Source organism: Ambystoma mexicanum, chromosome 7p, assembly GCF_040938575.1.
Source record: "Ambystoma mexicanum isolate Mex_15411 chromosome 7p, UKY_AmexF1_1, whole genome shotgun sequence".
Taxonomy (NCBI): domain Eukaryota; kingdom Metazoa; phylum Chordata; class Amphibia; order Caudata; family Ambystomatidae; genus Ambystoma; species Ambystoma mexicanum.
This window is the reverse complement of record NC_090939.1, coordinates 256,023,432-256,049,626: the sequence shown is the minus strand read 5'-3', so window position 1 is coordinate 256,049,626 and position 26,195 is coordinate 256,023,432. Positions and strand designations below refer to the sequence as shown.

Here is a 26,195-nt window from a genome sequence, read left to right as displayed (position 1 = left end):
TCGTTTCCATTGCTCCCATTATCAAAATGGCTGGATGTGGCATGTGTATTTGTGAAAGTACAGTGTAATCCGCGGTGTTTTCATGCTAGGGAGGGAGGAGGGGGGGATGTAAAACAGGGTAGGGGCTTGGGTCTGTAGTACTGCCTCAGAAAAGTTGTTTTTTAAAATTTATTTTTTGTCCTGTTTTTGTTATGTACGTGCTTGCATACCATTTTTTAAAATCTCTTTCGATGAGTTTCTGTTTGCTTCTACTGCTGACATTTATATGGCCTGAACGTCAACGCTTCTCTACATTTCTACAGGATTCTCTGCAACACTTGGTGCAGAGTGGCAAACAAAACAGCATTGCCAATGGAGGTTAAAAAAAATGCCATTTCCTTGGAACCACTGCAAATCTTGCTCGTTAATTCGGTCATAGTTGGTGCAGAACATCCCAGCACTGCACATAAAGTCACACATGATTCTGTTCATGAAACACCTTCCGACCGCTGGCTGTGGACAAATTACACCGGCATGGCCCCATGCACCTCTTGTTCGTATGTACGAGAAAATATCTTTGGCAGTGGGAATAATCTGCATCACTGCTGTCATCAACTTCCTGAGGTGACAGTGCAAACTTTCACACGACATGTACCCCAAATGTAGTGCTCCATAATGCACGACCACAACATCCACGGTACCGACAAAGGCCACACATGTACAAAGGAGATCCATGGCACCGAAATCCCACTCGTTCACAGTGCCACAAAAAGCCTTTGCTCCTTCCAACTGAAAGTTAGTATCAAAGCCTCTTTCCACGGCATACCTGTGCAGATCTTGTACAAAACTTTTACCCACGATCAGCACTTGGTGTCTGTCCATCCCTGCCAACCTCACTGCATGGAGGTTTGGGGAAATATATCACTGCCCCTTCCTGTGAACCACACCCTTAACACCGGATTGGATAATTCCCAAAGATTGCATTTGCAAAGGCACCATAGTGAGAAGGGCAGCATGTACCATGAGCGCCTTCCCAGCTAGAGCGAGGGCCACACCCCAGTAAAGCATAGCCACTCCTCTTTCTGTTTCCACTATTCTATTTGCAACACTCCTGCAACACTCCTACATTAAGTAGTATTAAATAGTCACACATGCATGTAGCATTCACATCCAAGTCCTCTGCATCGAACACTATCATTTCTGCACAGCACTGCAGACGTACCGTTACACACTCACAGTACAGGTCTTGTGTCATGTGAAAGCACCTCCAGATAACAGTTCTCTAAACCTATCCACGCCTTCAGCGTCCACATTCACCCAGAGCGGCACCAAGCACCATAAACTGCAATATTTGTTTGTGGGGTGTTTGGTGTAGAAATGTATGCACGGGCTGGCACCAACCTACTTAATAAACAAATTGAAGTGTTACCAGCCTACTCAGGCTCTTAGATTGGACGGTTGTCTACTTATTATTCCTAGGACTAATTGTGTCTCAAGAGGAGACCGCATCTTTTCAGTTGCTGGACCAAGACTATGGAATAGTCTTCCACTGAATTTAAAAAGGGCAAATTCTCTATCAATCTTCAGAGCGTGCCTAAAGACCTACCTGTTCAAATAAAGACAGTTCTCTCTTCGCTTCTCTGGTAAATTTCAGAGGCATTAATCCACTAAATAGCCTGTTTCTGTCTTCTTAGCCTTTGAAATCATCTGCGCCAGGATTAGATTCAGTTTGTTGTGTGTGCTATATAAATAACCCAAAATTCAATTTCCTATCACCCGGACTTCCACCTGCGTTGTCCGTCTTCTGCCGGTCTGCCTTTTCTCTGCACACCGTCGGCTTCTCCCAGCTTTGAGACTGCACAAGTGCGAAGTGCTCGGTCGGCACAGATCTCAGATCGGAGACACCCTCCTCTTCCCACTTGGTCTTTAAATGACAGCAGACCAATCATGTTGAAAAGACTAGAGTGTGTGCTTCCATTCCTGTTGGTAATCTTCTTTACTCACTTCCTCGTCCCAGTACTTCCCTGCGTTACTATGTGAATGTCTTTATCCTCAGTGATTTGCATTGGCGATATATCACAACAGTACATAGTGGTACTTGGTGGATGGCATAGAGAAGGGGTTTGGGTAAATTTGGAAGGGTTAAGGGAATACCATGTTCCCCCTATGGGGTCACTGATGTCAATGGGGTCAGTCCACCTGCTGTGTACCACCCCCAGGGGGACTATCAACTGGTAGCCTCACCACTATAGCCTCATGGAAGAGGGGCTTCCCCATCTAAAGCAGTGACGATACGACTGGGTTTGTCACAGTACCATATCCACTCACACTCCACCCCAAAACAGTAATCACCACTGGGCAATTCAATACTGGTTCCATACTCTGAACAAGGCTTCCCTCCAAGCCCAATTCTCCAACTGCGCACTCCATTGCAGTAGCTTTCACTTAGTTTAATGATACTTGCCACATAATTTACCCAATCTCGACCATGAATCACACTATTCTTCTAAAAACTTAACACATCCCAGAGTCTTCACCTACATTGCTGGTTCAAAGGCCATCCCCAAACCCTCCATGTTTGTATTCTCTTTGCCCACACGGCGTCTCTTGACTCAAATCATCCTATTACATTGACCTAATATTGGGCCTCATCATGAGTCTGGCGGTATCTCGGCAGTAAAACTGCCGAGATACCACCAAACAAATTTACTGTTACTGCCACTTGGTTTGGCAGAATTACTGCCGGACTACAAGTGGCGGTATGATGGTGTCAGTCCCCATTTATGGAGTACCTGCATGGGGATTTTGGCGTAATTATCACTGGCGGTAATTCCCCGAAATCACTGTTTTTGGAGGTAGGGTGGTAGAATTACCTCCAGCATTTTTCTGGAGGTTTTTCCTCCACCTTAACTCCAAACCCATAGTTTGGCGGTGCAGTAATGTGGCAATAGTGTGGTGGTAATGCAGTTACCACTTAATTACCATCATTTTTGGCCACACAGCCGAACATAAAAGGCCCACTGTCTCTTCACTCCCACACTCGCAAACTTTCTATGACCTTCCAATTCTTGTCCCATACAAATATCTGCTCCCCATCCTTTGCCTCCACCAAAATAAGAGCTATGCAACATTATGTCCCATCTCCCCCACTTCTGCCTCCTGTCCAGATCACCCCCACCTCTCCTCTGTATCCCTCTTCTCCCCCACTGAAAAATGACCCATCTTCCGCTGAGCTAACCCATTCTATCCATGTATTGACCCTTTCCAACTCAAAGAACTTGCACACGCCACACAGTCACCTTGCGCCCCTCTTCACCTTCTCACTTTGCACAGGAATATTAAGTGCTTGCTATAAAATAAAAGCAAGTTCTCCACACCAACAAGAAATCCTGGCTGACCCTAACCAGCACCCATATGCAGACCAGCTTCACTCCTGCCCCACACATCCAAAGTCCTTGAGAGAGAGTAATTTAACTGCATCATTAGCTACCTCATTATGTGAGCATCTCCAATCAGGACTACGGAGAAAATACATCAAAACCACACTCACCCATGTCTGATTTTCTAACTATTGTTCATCATTCAACTCTCGTCCTTTCTAATCCTACCCTATCTCTGCAGCTCTGGGTCATACCTTCCACTTCGAAACTCGCTACCTCCCATTCCGTTCCAGATCATGGAACTCACACCTCCTCCAATCACCCTTTTCCATGGTGACCCCCTAAGATCTGTACTTGGCCCACTTCTTCAAGCTCTACACTAACCCCTAGGAAAGACCCATCTATTGGCCCGATACTTAACTCGTTCAAAACTTAAATAATTTCTTACTTTCCTCAAACACTAATCCCACCCTCATCAACTCCTTCCCTCCAGATATCCTCAGACTCCACCAAGGCTTGCAATCTTGGAGTCGCATTTAAAAGCTACCTCAGAGTACAACAGTTCACCACAGCTGCTCTAATCAACCGTCTAAGGAAAATATGCACATACCTCCTCAACCACAACTCAGCCAAAATGCTAATAACTACTCTTGTGCTCATCAAGCTTGACTACAGTTCCATCCTACTCCTTGGTCTACCCCTCTACCCTCCTCCCCCCTTAAAGTCCTAAACTTTGCTACACACACCCTCCAATAACTTACACTCGTAACTTGATTCACCTCTATACACAGCCTTATATGCTAGATGGCTCTATGCAAAATTGCTCTTTAAATTCTTGAGTCATTTTAGAACCATCCACAGCCTTGCCCCCAGCCTCTGTCTTGCTGACCGCATCTCTCTATACGCTCTGACTCCTACTCCTCCACCTTTCCCCTTAACCTTGGTCTCCCAACCCACATCCTGCTACTGCTAAATATCTTTATTTGCCACCTTCACTGGAATGCCCTTGCCTAAAAAAAGACATCCATTCAATTGAAAGGTTCAAAACCAGACTTAAGAGCTACTTCTTGAAGAGGGAAGGGGCTTCAGATTTACCTTTGACAACAGTCAACCCTTCTCCTCTAGGCCTCACTGCTATCTTGCAGCTGTGCACTGGCATAACAGGGGCTCCTGCAGTGCAGGGGACCATCACACCAGGTCTAGAGGGCCTTGGCCTAACCCCAGCCCATTAGGACGAAGGCAGGGCCACGGCCGAAAGCGGTATGTGGCGCTAGAAAGACTGTCTCTGCCTTAGACTTCCTCCCGCAGGTTCCTGTTTGTATGTAACATGGAAGAGTCGGAGGCCTGGAGTGATGCAGTGGACTGAAGCTTCAGCAGGAAACTAGTAAGAAAGCTTGTGTTTATTTTGTATGTGTATATGTGTAAAGTACATTTTCTAACTTTGGCATGACTAACTGGGCATCTTGATAAAGCAAGCATAAGTCGTCGTATTAAATTGCTAGACTGTCATTTTGGTGCAGACAGCCTAGCAATTACTTACTGTGACTTTCTTTTACTGAGCATCTAGGATGAAGCAAGCGCGAGAGTGTTACGCATCTAGTCTGGCCTACATTGGGACCACTTGTGAAAGGTTTTCTTATTGTGGCATGGCACTTTTAATGGCCAATCCAACTGGAGTATATTCTTACATATGGGTACTGGCATATCTCGGGATAGCTCAGCAGCAACGTGCTCACCTTGGAAGCAAGACGACACAGAGCAATACAGGTTCGATCCCCGGGTCCGCCCTAAGAAACCTCTGGGTATTAAGTGCCTTGTAAATAACCTATCATATCATATATTGGCAGAGACAGCTTTGACTTATAGTATAATTACTGGCATTATCCGACAAAGTGAACAGAGTATGCTCTTATATAGGAATACTGGCATATATTGGTAGAACCAGCATTTTTTTTTTATATTGGCATATATTGCGGGTAAAGCATTAAAATGCATTGGGAAATGCTCTTGTGTACTTTTGATGACTGGCATTTATTGGATTTCTTTTTCATGCATTAGCCTACAAAACCATTTGCAAACTGTCTGGACTTTTACCCAATCTTTCACAGAAAGTGTGCTGCATAATGCACCATTTTAATCCGTTATTCAAAACATTTTCTCAGGAGCGAATACCACCCCCCTGCCCAATCCCGTTTTCATTTGTTCGGGCTCCATCGCAATGCTCAGTCGCTCTTGCATACTTGTGGCAAATATTTACACCCTCCAATAAAACCACTCACAAGCATCCACTGGTGGCTGGTATATTTGAAGGCCAGGCATGTTCCTGAACTCTCACACCAGAGAGAATACAACCCACTAGGGAAGAAAGGCCCAATTCTATCTTGTAAGGATAACAAGCTTTAATCTCACACACAGATGAGAGCAACAGCAAACAACTTTGCCACTAAGAAAGTTTTGCCAAAAAATGTTACAAGCGGAGTGTTATAAGGAAACACATTGTCATCAATGATGTAAACATATACAGTAAAAACCCACACGGCTGGTTGGTGTGCGCCTATACAGGATCCGCCTGCCCTATAATGGATGCCCATAATGGATGCCAGGTCATTGGTTCAAGTCTGTACGTCTTCCATCACGTGGATGTGCAGAGATCATCTTCTCACCGATGAAGGTCAAAGAACAAATTAACTACATTCCTAACACAATGCTACTTTATCATTATACTGTGCACCTGACAGGCTTTAAGACTGACTCAAAGGCGGTTCTGGGGCACTGTAACCTCCACATACACATTTTACTCACTCCTTTCTGCACCATCCGGCTCCAAGGTCTCCACCCTCATTTTGAACTAGAATTTATCCCTCCCAGCACCTCGCAACCCAAATCATACGATTGTCGCTCAAAGATGTGCACTGTCTGTCCTCTTTGAACATTTCAGGACTTGTTACTTTGGGGTTGGTGGTCAAAGGGCACCTGGTGCCATGGAATTCAGGGTTCTGAGGTTTTAGTCAGTTATATGGGCTATAACTCGTCGCCTGGGGATGGGCCTTGTCATGCTTTGGCCAGTGTGAGATAACCTGCACACCAGGCGCTGGTCTATGACCGCAGCCTTGTAGGGCGCATTCCTTGCGAATACAAAAATATCTTCGCAACACTATTGGAACAATGAATGAGTTTTATGGCAGTTGGGTGTGTGGGTTATCCTCACAGGAGCTCGGGCATGGCTGGAGATTTCCCTCATCTCACAATGAGGGCCTAGTGCAGAAAATTATGAAATGCTGCATTTGCGGCACAGGCCTTGTCTCCAAACTATTGTTACTAACATCTACACAGAATGCACTAACATCTATACAAAATGGCAGTCTTGCTCATTCCTTGGGCTATACTATGTGGGTTGATTATATTGGGGCGGGGTCCTACCACCGTCCCCCCTCCCTCCTGGCCCATCATAGTGCTTTGAATGCCTCTCACCTTACTCTAAAGTGCTTAGGAGGTGAGACGGGGTTGCGCCTTTCCCAACATTCCTCTTTTGTTACTTCTACAGTAACAGACTCCTTAATACCCCTGTGTTCCCACTGTCTCCTCTTTGCTTCCACATATGGCTGTGTTCCTTTCATTGGTGCCCATGCTCTGCATACTGACCAAAAACTCTTGACCCCCCCGCACCCCCGACATGCGCTTATTCCTCAGGTAAGCAAGTCATATAGATGTTTTCCCCCCCGCCAGGTCCACCCAAACTGTATAATTCTCTATGTCAGAGGGTGGAGTAATGATAGGGTGGTATAGGTGATCAACTTCATTGCCATACGGGATGGGGAGCATTTCATAGTTAGGGCCACTTTGTGGGATATCGGTCTGTACTTCACTATCTTTTGTCTTGCTAGGTGCATTTGAAACCCCAATTGAAACAATCATTCTTGTGCTATTGGGTGCCACATTGGCATAACAACGAAGGCCCAGTTGACCGTTGCAGAAAATAACAAGGATGAACATGATGATGGGCATTAACATCCTCATGATCGCTCCGAGCCACGATGGGGCCCAGTCAAATGCCATGGTGAAGCAGCCACTCTCCTGTACTCCTCCCTCCTTCACACGAACACCCAGACCATGGACAACTGCAAGGATGTGGGATAAGGACACATTCTCTGCATCTTCTGAAGCAACAAACGTGCAACAGGACTCACCAAATGTTTTGCAAACCCCGCCTTCCCCATTGCTGTTAACCTGTCCAGCACACAGCGGTTTTGCATTGTCATGTCTCAATGCACGCAACTCAACTTTATTCACGTTGAACCTGTACTCTATCATTCGCGAGCTGGACTAGCTCCCAAAACACAATCTGCAACCATTTGATGTTTGATGCGGTCTGCACTCCCAGCAACAGTAGAGATGCAAAAAATGATTCTGCTGAGCTGAAGAGCCTGTATTCTTCTGGTATTTCATCGAGCAATGCAAAAGAGTCTTTGGATATGTAATTCCATCTTTTCGTCCTCTTTAGTTGCTGGAACTGTCCTTTCCCTGGCAGGATGCGGAGCTCTTGTGTAGACAACAGGGTTTTCACTTCTTTTTCGAATACAGGGGTGCCAGTTGGTTCCTCAGCAGGCAGTGCTCTCCTCTTAAGGTGTTCTTCTGGGATTACTAGTAGCGCTGAGTGCAGCGTGGCTAGCATAGAATAGCCCCTCCATGATGGCGGGAGGTGCAAGTACGCTTGTTGGCAACAGACCCAGTAGTAATCCATTACAGCAGACGTTCCCTTCTTCATATCTGCAATCAGGAAAGTCTTATTGCAGTGTTCGTTGAGCTGAAAAAGACTGTACCATTGCCCGGAAAACACAGTACATATACTTCCCTGTGCACTCGTACTGGCTTTTCCATAGTTCCAATCCAGGTCAGCTTTGTGATTATGATCTGTCCATATTTGTGCACAGAATTTGTCCACTCGTGCGGTCATGTCCTTGTTATACGTTACCAGTCCTTCTGCCAGGCAAGGTAGTGCAGTGTTCTGCCAGTTTACATCCTTTCACCATCAAATAGGGTAAATCCACACACTTGTTTGGATTGTCATTACACTTCACGAGATCTGGATTCACCAATTGCAGTTGCACACTGTGTGCCTGGAACGTTCTTTATTCTGCATAGCGCAAGATGAACTAGGCATTGTGCCTCCACAATTGGGACTACTTGCGGTACTAACACCTTGGGAGCCCCTGACATGTGTGGAATGAGTGAACACACAACAGCTTCCATTCACAACGTTCCTTCCCACGGCACTCATGTTCGTATACCAGGAGCTGGTAAACTCGGGATGGCGTATATCCTCAATCGCATCCAAACCCAGCCCTCAATTTGCATCATACTTTTGCATCATACTTTTTTTGTACGTCCCTTTTCATTATTCTATACACACTCTCAGGGGTGCCAATTTTAACAGTGCTATTGAAAATAATATATTGTTACGAATTATTAAACAATCCTCGTCTTGCTGGAAACAACCTGTTCACCGTTACCCTCATTGGCAATTGTGCACAAAATCTCGCTGTCGTATTGTTCCGGTTATAATCCTCACTAAGACTTATATCAACACCATTGTTACTCCTGTATTAATTTTCATTATTATTGTCAGCATTCATGTTGCTACTAATATATGTAAATCCACTATTAACATTTATATGTACTGTCCAGTTTAAATATACAGTCCCTTTCCCACCTTGTATAGGACCTCCCCTTATAACATACTCTCCCCAACAAAGCTCCAATAGTGCCACCAATATCATACATAGATCTGCAATAACGTTCATACCACAATAGTAAGCATAGGCCCATATATTTTCATTTGTACATCTCACCCTTCCAATCCGTACTTCACAAACAATTATTTACAATCGTAAGATTCATCAGCTTCTCTCCTGAAATGGAAGCAAAAGACACAAAACAAAGAAAGGAGAGACGTACAAGATATACCTTTACAGAGAGAGATAGTAAGAGAGATATAGAGGAAGAAAAAGAGCTCCAGAAAAAAGAAGATAATGGAGCTAGCAGCTAGCAGCAGTCTGTCAATGGAGTGTGACACCGTACACGTATCGTGCCTGGACAGGCAAGTGAGGGAGATAGGGTGCAGATACTACTGCCCCTCCTTTTAAGATAACTGAAGTGCTGACATGCCCTGCAGACGTCGGTGAGGTGGACCCAATATCACAAGCCCTTTACCTTCACGGCGAGGGGGGTGCAAAGCACCACCTCGTAGGGCCCATGGAACTGAGGGTTTTTCCGACTTTAGACGAAATTGCGAATGTACACAAAGTCACCAGGCAGCAATGGTAGTGTGATCAGGCACTCAAGATCTGTCGCTGTCGTGGTGGTTACATCCGGTGTGTCTGTCGTCTCTATTCTGGGAGGTGCTATCTGCCAGGAGACATATTTAATTGCCCATGTTAGTGTGGTCAAATTATATTTAAACTCATCACCTAACACTGCTGTTGCCCTATACATGTCTGAAGCTCTTCTTACAGGGGATATGGCAGTGTGCATATGCCGACAGGTGACAAATGGTGGCCTTTGCTGGGCTGTGTATGTAAACTAAAGAGGACCAGGCGCAAGCAGTGCACCCAGTTCTTCTTCACCGTGGTACACAGTTTGGACAATTTGCTTTTGAGGAGCCCGTTGATACTCTCCACAGCGCTGTTGGCCTGTGGGTGGCACATTAAACACATCCAGTACTTAATGCTAAGTAGTGCTGCAACGTGCTGAAACAGTGCATTGAAAAAATGTGTGCCGTTGTGTGACCTTAAAATCTGGCACACCACCCATTGGTGGAAAACCTCCCGTACCAAGAATCTGCACATTTGGCATCCGGATGTGCGCAAGGCCCTGCTTCCACCCACGTTGAGAAATGGCAAACCATTACTATGAGGTATCTGAAGCCATTGCAATGCTCACCCATATCAGCATAATCTATGTGTAATTCACGGAACAGCCTGGTAGGGCAGGGCAATGTGCCCAGTAATGCCCATAATGTCATCCCTGTACTGAAACCTTGACATGTGGTACAGTTTACGACCATTTCTATGATGCTTTCTTGGATATTTGGTATAAACCAGTCATCCTGTATATCTGCTGCAGTGTGATGCTTCAAACTGTGGGATGGATACTTGTCATGATCTCTGCTTCCAAAAGGTCAGGGTTTTCCCAACTCCCTTGGAAGCAGATTCATAACCCAGGTTCCGAGTGCCAACCAGTCCCAATTGGGACCTTTTGGACCCAGTCCTGGCGCCAGTGGCACCAGGCTCATAAATATGCCCAGTCCCAGCGCTGGAAGCGCCGGGCTCATAATGCTTGGGTGGACTTACCTGCAGCAGACCATGCTGCTTACTTGCCTGCCAGTTGAGCCTCTGATCCTCTTCTGTTTGGAACTACTTTTCCTGTTGGGTGGGGCAGGAGCCACTCCCTAGGTTCAGAACACTGGAACTCTTCTGGAAAGCAGGAACTCTTTTCTTACCTAGGCGTGGCTGTGGAAGGAGACACCTAAGCACTACAGGAGGCTATTTAAACCACACCCGATGGATGAATCTTGCTTTGCGTTATTCTGCATCCTCTGCAGCAGAACGCTCATCGTGTCTTCTGCATCTGATCCTGGGCCTAAGGAAAAAGGCTTACCATCCTGAATCCAGTCTTCAGCAACACCTATAAAGACAAGAAAGAACAGGTTAGCATTACGGTCTTCAGTGACAGCTCTTCACTTACCAGGGCCATCGGCTGTCACCAACGCCTCGCGCTGCATTCTGAAAGACAAAGGCTTACCTACTCTTCGTGCGCTCCGGAGGTCTTCACACTGCATTCCGGCATCTGAAAGACAAAAGCTTACCAACTCTTCGCACGCTCCGGAGGCCTTCGGCGCTGCATCCCGCATCTGAAAGACAAAACAAGGTGCGTTTAAAGACATTGGGGAACTTTAATACTCACGTGCCATTACTCCTTTCCACATCTAACCCAGTGGGTATTCCGGCACCCTGCAGCCGCTCCGAACTTGTACCTGCAAAATAAAAATACAGTTAGAGCGCATCGTGAAGCAGGCAACAAGCGCTTACTTACGTGCTTCCAGGCGCTTCTATTCATCACACGGGCTCCATCTTCAACTCACTTCAGCCCGTCATCCACCATCGCCAGAACCCTGCAAAACAAGAGACATCATTACTAAAGACTTTAAAGACAATAGAATTACTCGAAACTTACCGTTCGTGCAGTAAACGACAGACAGCAGTCCTCTGAAGTCAAGAGGCCTGCTCCCCTTATCCAGTGAAGAAACTGGTTACAGCACCCTGCCCCGAGGCAGATGGAGAGCACGGCGTTCACTTACCTAAGACATCTTACCCTTCGAGTCAAACATACAGTGCACAGAGGTCCAGCCCAAAGAGCCAGCCGTGTGTTACACGTCACCTTTGAAGATACGGTATACGCCCAGTCAAGACTGGCGCCTCTACGGGAATCAGGTGAGCGTTACAGAACACAAAGCCTACCACAAAACTCCCGTCCAGGCGCTATGGAAACCTCGGATACCGACCAACTAGCCCAGTTACTTGGGGAACTAAGGGCAGAAGTGCATGCAGCCCGTCAGGAAACGAACGCTCTAAGAAGGGAACTGATCATTTCCAAGGAGCGAACAGATGATCTCGCTAGACAATTGCTACAGTCACAAGCCGGACAGACCCCGTTACCCGCATCTGGGGGAAATCTTCCTTCTACATCCTCTATGAATCCAGTGCAGATCAACCTACCTGGGAATGTACCTCTGGCTCCGCCCGAACGATTTTCTGACCCAAAGAGGTTTGCAGTATTTATCAATCAGTGCCGGTTGCATTTCTTATGCCGGCCAGCAGCCTTTCCAACTGATCAAGCTAAAGTAGCTTTCGTGCTTTCGTACCTCAGTGGCAATGCGGCAGACTGGTCGATCCCTCTAGTAAATCAAGATGATCCGGTCCTCCATGATTTTCAAGCTTTTCAGCTCAGTATGGAAAAACTGTTCGCAAGACATTCACAGGGGCAGGCCTTGGACAATGAGCTTCTTTCGTTGCGACAAGGTAATCAAGACCTTTTGGTTTATATTGCGTCTTTCAACAGACTGATAGTGGAAACTCAATGGCCTGAGGAAAAAAGGATTACGCTGTTTTATAGAGGTCTACGTGGAGAGCTCAAAGATGTGTTAGCCCAAGTAGTGAATCCCCCACAAGATTGTTCGGACTATATAGACTTAGTCGTTCAAATAGATCACAGACTGCAGAACAGGAAGGCCGATCGTTCCAAGTTTGATGCTCGAGTATTTTCCAAACCGCCAACTCATTCCAAAGGAGTAGACTCCGGGGAACCCATGCAAATAGGGGGTCTGAAAGGTCCTCTGACACAAAAGGAGCGGGAAAGGAGAAAACAGTTGCAATTATGCCTCTATTGCGGAAACTCAGGGCACTTTCTTCGAGACTGTCCGGTGAAACCTGCTAAGAAGGCAGTAGGAGCTGCAGTTACCAAAGTTACAAACTCTGAGCAGGGAAACAACCTCGCCCGACAAGAATAGAGGTCCTCTTGCCGAGCGTGAAAACCAGTTCCGTGACCTCGCATTTCGTGATACCTATGGTCCTCATTAGCCCTGATAATCCGGATCGATTACATGCAATTGAAGCTTACGTCGACAGCGGTGCCATCGGCAATTATGTGGATCATGAAATGGTTTTGAGGATGAATCTGACTCTTTGTCCCAAGGCTGTAAAGGACGTCATTACTACGGTGGATGGTACGGAGATAGCCTCCGGGCCAGTAACGCATACCACTCAAGAAGTGACGCTAATAAGTCAAGATGGACACCATGAGAAGATCGTGTTCGATGTGAACAAGGCCCCTCAGTTTCAGATTATTCTAGGAATACCTTGGTTAGAGAAACACAATCCTCTGATCGATTGGCGAGCAAGAACGGTCCAGTTTCCAGAATGTGTCTCTACTTGTCACCCTCCACCTGGTGTTGCACTGGCAGCAATTTCTTCAGAGACTCCCCAGTTACCTCCCGAATATCTAGAATACCAAGATGTTTTCCGGAAGGATCAGGCTAACTCTCTACCTCCTCATAGGTCTTATGACTGCCAGATAGACCTGATACCTGGATCTACTCCTCCTTGTAGTAGAATTTATGCCCTCACCGAGCCTGAGAACCTTCACCTTCGACAATACCTGGATCAATACCTGGCAAATGGGTTTATTCGTCCTTCCAAGTCCCCTGCTTCTTCAGCTTTGTTCTTCGTTCCAAAAAAGGAAGGAGACCTTAGAACTTGTATAGATTATCGCTCCCTGAACCAGATCACCGTTAAGAATAGATATCCGTTACCTTTGATCCCTGAACTCCTGGACCAAGTCAGAAAAGCATGCATATATACAAAGCTGGATCTTAGAGGATCTTACCACTTGGTACGAGTAAAAGAGGGCGATGAATGGAAGACGGCCTTCCGCACCAAGTATGGGCTATTTGAATATCAGGTCATGCCCTTCGGACTTTGCAATGCCCCGGCCGCCTTTCAATATTTTATGAACGATGTCCTCAGAGAGCTCATAGATGTGTGTGTTGTTGTTTACATTGACGACATCCTCGTTTATTCTTCATCGGAATCTGAACATCGGAAACACGTGAAAATGGTCCTCGAAAGATTGCGTCAACACAAACTTTTCGCTAAGTTGGAAAAATGTGTTTTCAACGTGACTGAAGTTGAATTCTTGGGATTCATATTATCACCTGGCGGAGTGCGTATGGATTCAAAGAAGGTCGATGCAGTTCTCAAATGGCCATCACCATCCTCCGTAAAAGGTGTGCAGAGCATGTTAGGCTTCGCTACCTTTTACCGCAGGTTTATCCCCGAATTCTCTCGAATAGTCCAGCCCATCACTGCCTTGTTAAAGAAAAACAAACGTTTTGAATGGTCTACCGAGGCGGAACAAGCTTTCCAGGATTTGAAGACTAAATTTATCTCTGCACCAATCTTAAAACACCCTCGCCCCGAACTCCCCTACATCGTGGAAACTGATGCTTCAAGCCTTGCCATGGGGGCAGTTCTATCACAAAAGGACCCGGTAACCAATCAGTTGCATCCAGTGGCATTTTGGTCCCGCAAATTCTCGCCTCCTGAAATCAATTACACGATTACTGACAAGGAACTTCTGGCTATCAAGTCTGCCTTTAAGGCTTGGCGGCATTATCTGCTGGGGGCCCGACACACCGTTACTGTGATTACGGATCACCGAAACCTGCAATATTTGAAAACCGCAAAAGCCCAATCCTCTAGACAACTCCGTTGGGCATTATTCTTTGCTGAGTTTGACTTCATAATTACCTATCGACCTGGTACAAAAAACGGTAAAGCTGATGCCCTTTCTCGGATGGGAGTGGAAGAACACTTGATCAACCCTAAACCTGTACCAATCATTCCCGAACAAAGAATTCTGGGTGTAATCGCCACACAATCCATAGAGGAAGTTAAGGATAAAGCCAGGCAACTTGTAACTCCAGCAGACATACAGAATTGGCATCTGCAAGGAAAGGACTTTGCAGTAAAGGACAACTTATTGTATTTCCAAGAACGATTATACCTACCCAGCACAGATTTACAGAAAGAAGTAATCTCTTGTTATCACGATTCTTTAATGGAAGGACATCCCGGTATAGCCAAGACCTCAGAAAAGATCAAGCGCTACTTCTGGTGGCCGTCTTGGAAAAAAGATATCAGAGACTTTATAATGTCCTGTGGAGTATGCGCCCAAAACAAGAGTCAAAAGGAAAGACCAGCAGGCCTCTTACGCCCTATTGACATCCCACCTCGCCCTTGGCATACGCTTTCTATGGACTTCATCACCGATCTGCCTCCATGCTCCGGATACAATACGATTCTAGTAATCGTGGACTTATTCTCCAAGATGGCGCATTTCATTCCGCTCAAAGGCTTGCCAACAGCAGCAAATTTGGCCCGAGAATTTCTCGAAAACATCGTCCGACTGCACGGTTTTCCTTCGGTTCTAATTTCGGATCGAGGTAGTCAATTTATTTCTAATTTTTGGCGAAATTGCTGTCGGTCGGCTCAAATTGATGTGAGACTATCGACCAGTGACCACCTTCAGACCGACGGACAAACCGAAAGGACCAATCAAACTCTGGAACAGTATTTACGCTGCATGCTGCAACAAACTGAAAAAACTTGGAAAGACATCCTTTGGATAGCCGAATATGCCTACAATAACTCTGTCCATTCGGGAACTGGGAAAACCCCGTTTTTTCTTTTGTACGGCAGTCACCCTCGAACCTCAGAGTTGGATCCCCTCCAAGATCTTGAAACACCAGCAGTAGACTACCTGCATTCTACAATCACCCAAGCCTTTAAGGAAGCTGTTTCTCACCTTCAAAGGGCTAAAGAACAATACAAGAAAGGAGCAGATCAACATCGGAAGGAAGCCCCTCAATATCGAGTAGGGGATCAAGTCTGGTTATCCACCAAATATCTACCTCTAAAAGGGCCACGCACATTCAATCCAAGATACCTTGGTCCCTATTCCATCACTACCATAGTAAACCCAGTAGCGGTCAAGTTGGACTTGCCCCCGCACATGAAGATACATCCGGTCTTCCACGTCTCTCTATTAAAACCCGTGCAACCTCAAACCCGACTAACTAAATCTCCTAAACCTATCCTAGTTGATGGGGAACTCGAGTTTGAAGTCAAAAGCATTCTGGACTCCAAGATCTCCAAATCTAAACTATTTTACCTAATTGACTGGAAAGGCTACGGCCCCCAAGAGAGATCCTGGGAACCTGCTGAATATGTCCACGCTCCTCGCCTAATCAAAAGATTTCACCGAACATTTCCTGACAAGCCAAAACCCCCGGAGAAGCCCGGTTTGGGAGGGGCCTTGAGGGGGGGTACTGTCATGATCTCTGCTTCCAAAAGGTCAGGGTTTTCCCAACTCCCTTGGAAGCAGATTCATAACCCAGGTTCCGAGTGCCAACCAGTCCCAATTGGGACCTTTTGGACCCAGTCCTGGCGCCAGTGGCACCAGGCTCATAAATATGCCCAGTCCCAGCGCTGGAAGCGCCGGGCTCATAATGCTTGGGTGGACTTACCTGCAGCAGACCATGCTGCTTACTTGCCTGCCAGTTGAGCCTCTGATCCTCTTCTGTTTGGAACTACTTTTCCTGTTGGGTGGGGCAGGAGCCACTCCCTAGGTTCAGAACACTGGAACTCTTCTGGAAAGCAGGAACTCTTTTCTTACCTAGGCGTGGCTGTGGAAGGAGACACCTAAGCACTACAGGAGGCTATTTAAACCACACCCGATGGATGAATCTTGCTTTGCGTTATTCTGCATCCTCTGCAGCAGAACGCTCATCGTGTCTTCTGCATCTGATCCTGGGCCTAAGGAAAAAGGCTTACCATCCTGAATCCAGTCTTCAGCAACACCTATAAAGACAAGAAAGAACAGGTTAGCATTACGGTCTTCAGTGACAGCTCTTCACTTACCAGGGCCATCGGCTGTCACCAACGCCTCGCGCTGCATTCTGAAAGACAAAGGCTTACCTACTCTTCGTGCGCTCCGGGGGTCTTCACACTGCATTCCGGCATCTGAAAGACAAAAGCTTACCAACTCTTCGCACGCTCCGGAGGCCTTCGGCGCTGCATCCCGCATCTGAAAGACAAAACAAGGTGCGTTTAAAGACATTGGGGAACTTTAATACTCACGTGCCATTACTCCTTTCCACATCCAACCCAGTGGGTATTCCGGCACCCTGCAGCCGCTCCGAAATTGTACCTGCCAAATAAAAAGACAGTTAGAGCGTATCGTGAAGCAGGCAACAAGCGCTTACTTACGTGCTTCCAGGCGCTTCTATTCATCACACGGGCTCCATCTTCAACTCACTTCAGCCCGTCATCCACCATCGCCGGAACCCTGCAAAACAAGAGACATCATTACTAAAGACTTTAAAGACATTAGAATTACTCGAAACTTACCGTTCGTGCAGTAAACGACGGACAGCAGTCCTCTGAAGTCAAGAGGCCTGCTCCCCTTATCCAGTGAAGAAACTGGTTACAGCACCCTTCCCCGAGGCAGATGGAGCACGGCGTTCACTTACCTAAGACATCTTACCCTTCGAGTCAAACATACAGTGCACAGAGGTCCAGCCCAAAGAGCCAGCCGTGTGTTACACGTCACCTTTGAAGATACGGTATACGCCCAGTCAAGAACGGCGCCTCTACGGGAATCAGGTGAGCGTTACAATACTGTAACTGTTCAAATGCTGCTGCTAGCAGCTCCTGGGGCATTACTGACTTCCGAGAGCTCTCCTGTCTCCATAATAGATCCCTTGGGGATTGCTTGCATCCCTCCTTCGTAGCCACAATTCCTTTTCCCTTTCTGGTGCGCTACCCTGTAACTATTATCCGGGAGATATGCAATGCTGTATAAGGTATTGGAAGTTCACTTACTGGTGGGGTGGTCACAATGTACTCAGGAGGATTTTGTTTGGCAGATATGCCACCATTGTGGCTGCTGCATCGGAGGCTGCATTCCCCATCGATATTTCATCTGTCCTATTAGTGTGGGCGGCAGACTTGATGACCGCCACAACAGATGGCTGGGATAATGCTTCTATCAGTGTTTCTAGCAGTGCCGCATGCTGCACTGCAGATTCATCCACCCACTGAAACCCCCCCTCTACCAGCGGGATAGACAGGCATGCACAGTTGTTGCAACATATGTAGAGTCTGAATATATTGTGACATGGCACCCTAGCAACGCTCTCAATGCTTCAATGAGCGATATGAGTTCTGCGGCCTGCACAGAATAATGCATGGGCAAGCTTTTCATTATCACCATCTCACACTCCCCTTCCAAAAGTAGCACCACTGCTATCCTTGTACGTCTTTGTACATCCTCCTGGTCAATTGTGGATGAATCATCAACAAAAAGTACCCACCCTTCACCAATGTGCAATGTTTCGCTTTGGGAATGTCATCCTCCTACCCCTTGTATGTGGCGCAGTCATGCACCGTCAGATCCTCGACATAACTCTTAGGAAGGTGGCAGGATTCACAGTTTTTATCTAACCAAATGAACATGGGGCTTTGAAATAATAATCTCATGCACCGAAGATCGCTGTCTAGTCAGAGTTGACTTGAACCTTTCTAGGATGGCAAATCGGGAGTGTTCCACATATAGACTAAGCACCCCATTACAACAGCTGCTAAAACCTATTCGCACATGAACTGCCCTTGCATCACTGAATCCAGTGTGCCGCTATAATAAGCCAACGGCTTTTGGCCCATAGTGCTCTTCTGTATCAACATTGCAGTCATGAGCTGGACATCTGAATGTGAGAAAAAGTAACATTCCTGTGTGTAGTCTGGGGTGGCCAGTAAGGGTGCTGAACTAATTCTTTTAGATCAAACGGTTTGATTATATCTGCAGTTAACTGTAACTTATGATCTTTTGTTTTTTGTACTTCCCTAAGGGCCTGCAGAAGTGGTCTTGTGTATGCCGCCTAATCTAAGATCCATGCCCTACAGTAGTTTCACTTCTGCAGAGATTTCTGCATTTCTTTAACTGAGGCAGGTCTAGGGGTGGCGCATACTCACGTGGCCCTATCTGGTAGTATCCTTTTACTATTCGCTGATATGAACTGTTCCAGATAGAGCACCTTAGCCTTGTCAACCTTATACCCCTTATAGGCCAGCAATTGTACGAGTGTAATGGAATCCCTTTGGCAGTGCTGCAGTCACTACACACTAGCAGACTGTCCATATACTGGATAATCGTACTGGGCACCTGAATGTTCCCTAAATCAGCATGCAGTATTCTGTTAAAGATGCTCCGGCTTTCACAGTACCCCTGAGGTAACCTAGTATGTTTGAATTGCATCTGGCCCTGTGTAAATGCCAGAGAGAACAAAGGATGTCCCAGTCTCTCTGCGCCAAGGAATTGGAATTTATTAGAAGTGCGAAAAAACGCCTGACATGTGTTTCAAGCTGCGTACAGCTCTTCATCAGAGGCTACAGATATACAAAAGTGACATGCAAAATAAAAATTAATCACAATTACATGGTTGGCGCAATGTATCATAACAAACAGAGGTACAAGGGAAGGGAAAAACCCAGGGCAAGGTGCAACCACAATTTGCACATGTGCAGTACATGTCAAAAAGAAATAATGAATAAGGGTGAATTACCACAAGTTGTCAAATTCCATGCGTAGCAGCATGTTTGCAAGGGAACAAAAAAATAAAAATAAAATTGCACAATTTTAGAAACAAAGGTTAACCATAGCAGCGCAATCAAGTGCCATAAAATCCACTAAGTCTTGAAATAAAAGACTAAAGTGTGCCCCATAATTGTATAGTAAAAGTTTACCTTGAATTACAGCAGTTAGTCTTCACAATTTAAACGTAGGACAATGCCAGGATAAATTCTGGAATCAAACCCAATTTGCAATTAATACTGATAAAACCACTTTGAGGCAAAAATTACCAGAATACCAAAATCATTAAGGATTAAAACATACCTCAAACTGCCTCGCAATTGCGGAAGGCTAAATTCACCAAAAACAAAAGGAGAGAAAGCGAGTCTCAATTAATGTTGCATAAATGTCAGCAAGAGCCCTTTTAAATAACCAATTGGCTCCTAATATACAAGGATTTAAATAAATCAACCGTAAGTGTGCCATAGTACACAAGTAATTTGAGATAATTTTATCAGAAAACTACCAATTAAGTCCTTAACCATCCATAATTAGGGGGAGCGTATAAACACGGCTTACCGCAGCGACCGTAAATTTGTGTCTGCTCAGAATTCCATCGTGCAACTCGCGAAATAGTAGTAGGACTACATATACTTAAGCCTGGAGGCAGTGAAGTGTATAGTCATGCAACCGTAGTTATACAAATAGGGGAAGCGGGCCAACATGTTGGATGAACAGGAAGAGGCTTAGAAAGAGCCACACTGCATTGAAGAGGCCCGTTGGCCCAGCGCAAATGAGGCATTACAGAACTGAGTAAATGACAAAAAGGAAAAAAAAAACTTCGAAATCATTGATATATTAAGGACCAATGCAATTCGAAGTATTTATGAATAATTCCACGATGAACCATAAACTAAGTTAAATGAACAAATAACGTAAGCCCCTTGTTAGCGGCTAGAATAACAGGACGTGAGTGCACTGCTAAAGGTCAACATTAGGCATTATGGCAATACATATACCAAAAAATTCAATAAGGGGGACGCAGCCCCATGAACAAGAAATTAGAATACCAATTTCACAAGAGGTAAGTTAAAGGCACCTGTCAACCAGAGTCAATAGTGTACATCCTAAATTATAAAAAGGTGGCAAACTCATGGTCTGAATTTAGTCCAGAGGAGACAGTACGATATTTACAAATTAATTTCACCTCCAATTGACGTAATTTTAATGTGAGGTTACCACCGCGTGGGGGCAATATAACTTTGCACAGCCCCACGAAGCGAATATCATCCTTGCAATCCATTTGGTGTCATTTTTGCCAATGGTATGCAAGGGGATATTTGGCAATTATATGATATACCAATTGTAGCCAGATGTTCTCGGATCCTGATTTTAAGTGGACGAATAGTGCTCCCTATATATTTGAGGCCACAGGTACAAATAATGCAATACACGACAAACTTGGAAATACAATTAATGAAGGACTTGATTTCATGATCACCACGTGTACCAAATGAGACAAATGATGTTTCAAATGTAAATTGGCACATATTGCAACCACCACATTTGTGGAAACCTTGGACTCTGGCAGAATGTAGCCAAGTCGTGGGTGTAGGTAACGGACTCATAAATGAAGGGCACAATTTATTTTTAAGAGATTTGCCTTTGCTATAAGTCACACTTGCGTTAGTGTCCAGCCAATTTGCAATGTCTTTGTCGAGATGTAACAAGTGCCAGTGCTTCCTCAAAATATTATGAATTTTGTAACTGTCAGCATTGTATCTGGTAATTAACCTAATGTTTTGAGAGGATGGTGATTTGGCCCGAATTTTTGGCACTAACAAATCAGCTCTCTTGAACTGTCGTACTGTGGCTGATGCCCGTTCTACACACATCTTGCGAGACCCTCTATTCAGAAAGCGAGATTTTATCAGGGCACTTTCTTGATCATAATCCTCTGATTGGGAACAATTTATCTTAGCACGTATAAATTCCCCTTTGGGAATATTGGCTATAACATGTTTTTTATGGCAGGATTCTGCACGTAACGTAGCATTCACAGAGGTAGATTTGCGAAAGGTTTTGGTGATAAGACCGTCAGAAGTTAAATCAATAGAGAGATCCAGAAAGTCAATATGAGTTTGACTGTATGTTGAAGTGAATTGTAAACCCCATTCATTGTTATTTAAACAAGAAACGAATTCTAAAAGGAGATTTTTTGTACCAGTCCAAATTAGGATGATATCATCAATATATCATTTCCACAAGTATATAAATGATGAATACATGGGATTAGAGAACACACATGTCTGTTCGAAACAATGCATGAAGGCGTTAGCCAGAGCAGGTGCGAAGCTCGCACCCATGGCGACTCCAATCAATTGCTTGAAATACATGTTATTAAAGACAAAAACATTGTTTTGTAGAGTAAATAACAATAGTTCTTTGACCATTTCTATGTGCTCGAAATAAGAAGCAGAAAATTCTGTGTAAATGCCGTGAGGTACCACGACTCAGGATGGAGTGGAATCAAGAACAATGCATTTTCAAGTCCTCTACAGTGAAGTATGTGGCTTCTTTGGGGATACTGCATAAAATTGTCGCAGGATTAGTAACAACGGGAAATTCTTTCTGTACCACATCATTTAAGGGGCACAAGTTCTGAATCATTCTCTGTTGATTTTTTGACAAATTATATTGCTGTGTTACACATGGACGTCGATTGCACAATGATAACACGGTCCAGTTAGGTTCTGCATCGTCTTTCTAAAACCCTTCTCCACCTCCCTTGAAAATGGATATTGTTTTACCCAGGCTAGCACCACACCTGGCTTTAGTGTTATACGCACAGGGGTCACGTCTTTCAGTAGTCGTACATCGTGTGGATTGGTAGTCCACAACTGCAAAGGCACATGTTGCAATTCTTCATCAAGAAATAGAGGTGGAGTTAGTACTGCCATAAGGGGGCACTGCACCCTTCGGTACTGTACCATTATGTCACAAGGGATAAAAATCTCTAATATTATTTCCCCATTTTTGTCATTGTTCTCAAACAGCTCGTCACCCGTCACTTCCTTTAATTGTACTGTTGGATCTATACAGAGCACTGTGCGTCACTCACACCCATCCATGACAATTCCTAGCACGACAACCCTCTTGTCAGAGACCAACAATCCCTGTAAATCCAGCGACAATACTGTTCCCGCCACCACCTCAGGTGACAACTGGATGAAAGATGAAATCTGTGGGCACTGTCCAACACTGCTTAGCGATCTGAGGCACTGCCTCCATGAGGACAGTAATACCCTAAATGAACATGTCCGGGTCCATGGGAGTCCCGCGGACCACCACCTCCCTTGTCATTTTGTGTATTATCAACATTGCTCTTGTTGCACACATCCCAGGCATAGAGCAAACTATACCGAGATCTGTAAATGATAGTCATGTTTAATTTGCTGAGCCGGTGCCTGCCCAGCAAATTGACAGGGGAAGTTTCGGAATATAGTAAGGGAGCCCGCACAACCTTCCCACCCACCTTTACGTCTAGCTCCTCAGTGTATGGAACCCTGGAAACAGCCCCAGAGAATCCCTGCATGAGAATCCCTGCATGTCTAGATATTTGCCTGATAATGGTAAATTTCCTTCCATGATGCAGGATTTCGTTGCCCCGAGTCCACCATAAATATAAACTGTTTGTCTCCTATCTCCGTACATGCAGAATTTGCTCAGTGAAACTCTCACTGAGCCTGGAGACACCTGATGCGTCGTAAATACTACTTCTAGTTGATAGTTAATAATTGTATCTTTAGTTAAAGGGTTGAAGCTGAAATAATCTTCAAATTGTCCAAAGTTGTGAGTAATCCAGTTGTCTTTATTCAAAAGTAATTAGCAGAAGCCCTGGCCGATGCATTTCAGACCCCATGTCGTTCTTCAGGTCAGGCTCTAAAAAGATTAAACCAACATGAGACTGTAGAAACCACTTCTACTCTCAATCTTAGTTTTACAAGTCACAAAGAAGAAATTAGCATGGAAGATCTTAAAGCGTACCGGTCGGGGAAGTGGACTGCTCTTGAATACTATAAAATCCACTTTCAATATAGAAATCTCACACCATTTTATACGAAATCCATGGTTGCAGATTTACAACTAAAAACAGAAAATGACAAGGACTCTTGTCTGCTTCACATGAGTATCAGCAATGTTCCAACAACCATCTATTATATAATGTAAAACAGTGAATCTATTACTTTGTTCTTTATCCGAGCACTCTGGCATGTATACAATGCTTTAAAAAGCCAAGTTAAATGTTAGTATGACTAATAAACGCTTCCCTTGTTCCCTGCAATGCGTGTAATGAAAGGAAAAACTGAGCTCTAAGGCGAATATGCAAAAAGTGAGCAGTATGCAGTAGCAGCTGATTGCACATTACAATAGCACGCGGCAATGCATGTTCCAAATTGGCTTACCTAGTTATATGGAACCACATGTATCCTTTCAAGAAATGAATGAGTCTCTTATCAGTATGCAATATGCACTTCCTGTGTCCGACCATAAAAAGAAGTGCGTCAATATTGAATTTCATATTTGTGTGTTGATCAGATGTATACTCTTAGTGTTTTCAAATGTAAAGCTAAGTAACTCTTGCTTACTAGAAAGAGTCGATAAAGCATGTCAGTCGTGTCCAGATCCGATGGTCGAACAGCATCTCCTCGTCGGCAGCCAGAAGTGTTGCCATGGACATGGAGACGCTGGGACACTCGGGTAGTTTATAACCTGAGACGTCATCACGCAGGAGCGCAATTACGCCATAGTCTGTTTCCGCAGGTACATGGGAATTGTAGTACGGTCCCAGATCTGCATCTATTGATGAAAGGTTTTGTTAAAAAAAAGAACCTGTTGTATGGTTGTAGTTCGCGATTGTGCCCAACTGTAACATTGGACTAAATGCATATATTCGAATCGGCATTTCACTTGTGTGTATTATAAGTGAAAAACGTTAGAACCAACGAGGAAAAGAATACCGTTGTAAGCGTCATGGGAGCGTGATTATCAAAAAGTTTACTGAACAGGACATATTTAAAGTGAGCAGCATACTTTTCTATATATGCTGACTGTCAATCCTGGTATGTGAATGGCATTCCTCATTGGAGAGCATGTTCTTCTATGTAATTCAAAGGTGGATAGCAATACTAAGTATAGTGAACTATGGGGGGTTCTGAATTACTGTCTTTTCAATAAGCGTGGCAATCAATTACCAGGATGTATGTGAATAAATCACTTAATTGCCTGAAGTTGTGTGCTCATATTGTGAAATCTAGACGCTTAGATAGTGGTGTGCTTGTCATATCAGGAAGTATGTGTAGCGTGCAGACAGATCCTGTTATTTTGGCTGTCTACGGATGTTGTGAAAGATGTATTGCAATAATATGCATCTGATTACAGTCTGTATCGTAGAGACACACGGGATGAGTCCTCATCCAAAGCCAATTGTTCATAGTTCTGAGACACATATATGTTAATGGTAATGTACCCATCATGCCTACAAGTTATGTGCCACATGCAGTCAGTCACTATGCTGCTGCAGGCTCTATGGTTAGATCATACGGATTAGGTTATAATAACATAACTAAATGTTCATGATGATGCTGATCATAGGTGATATTCATTTCAAGCATGCCAACACAGTTATGTACTGAATATCTCTTATTAGGCTGATAATCACAATAAACAATGTAGGTCAAGTCCCTCGTTGAGACCTGCTGGAGAGACGGTGTCGAGTCTATCGAGCAAGTAGGCTTCTCTTTGTTCAAGTCTCTTGGTGAGATTTGTCTGAAGATCTTTGGTCCCGATCACTTCTAATATCTGAAATCGAATCTGAGCTAGCTGGCGTTTACATTCCTGGAAATGTCTTGCCACAGGGGAGTGTCGGTTATTAGTTCTATTATTTGACTTGTGCTTGTCCATCCTATGCAAGCTTTACGACTGCTTTGCCCCACATACGTAAAAGCCACATAGGCATTTGATGGCATAGATCACATTCTGAGTTTCACAAGTTGCATAGTTTTTTAGTTTCACTTTTTCTCCAGTTTTGGAGTGGGTATTTTGATTACGTTATTACAACTGTTACATGCAAGTCATGGGTAGGTACTGGGATTCCTGCTAGATTGTTTCCTTGTTTTCTTGTGTGGAGTCTTTACAAGTAAGTCCTTCAAATTGTGACTCCTTTTAAAGGCAAAAATTGGTTTTGTGGTGAATTGATTTTGTAACTTGTCACAATTAAGCCGGCCAATGATTCAGTATTGATCTTTTTATCCTGGTTGATTGTATGCTCTATTTGCTCAACCACAAGTGGAGTCTCACATTCTGTGTTTTTGATGTCAGAAGAGTTACCCGACCCTTGAGATTAACTTTGGATTTCGATACGGTTAGTTCTGCTTCATGATATCCTCTTGCCTGGAACCTGTTTAACATTTTTTTATTATTCCACCTTCCCAGTCGTTCAACGCTGCGCTTCACTCTGAAGAGTTGACTATATGGGAGACTTTTCAGTGTTGGAGGGTGAACACTCAAGGTTGCTCCTATCAGTGGGTT

General features: G+C 44.7%; 1 protein-coding gene across 1 annotated transcript in view; it reads right to left on the bottom strand.

Moving 5' to 3' along the window:
* The window catches only part of GART (phosphoribosylglycinamide formyltransferase, phosphoribosylglycinamide synthetase, phosphoribosylaminoimidazole synthetase), a 1,418,226-nt gene extending 1,393,860 nt beyond the window's left edge, over positions 1–24,366 (bottom strand). The window contains exon 1 of the mRNA XM_069636266.1: positions 24,254–24,366. The gene's annotated coding sequence lies outside the window, so the exon portion shown is untranslated. The remainder of the gene's footprint in view (positions 1–24,253) is intronic.
* Between the last annotated feature and the right edge of the window lie 1,829 nt (positions 24,367–26,195).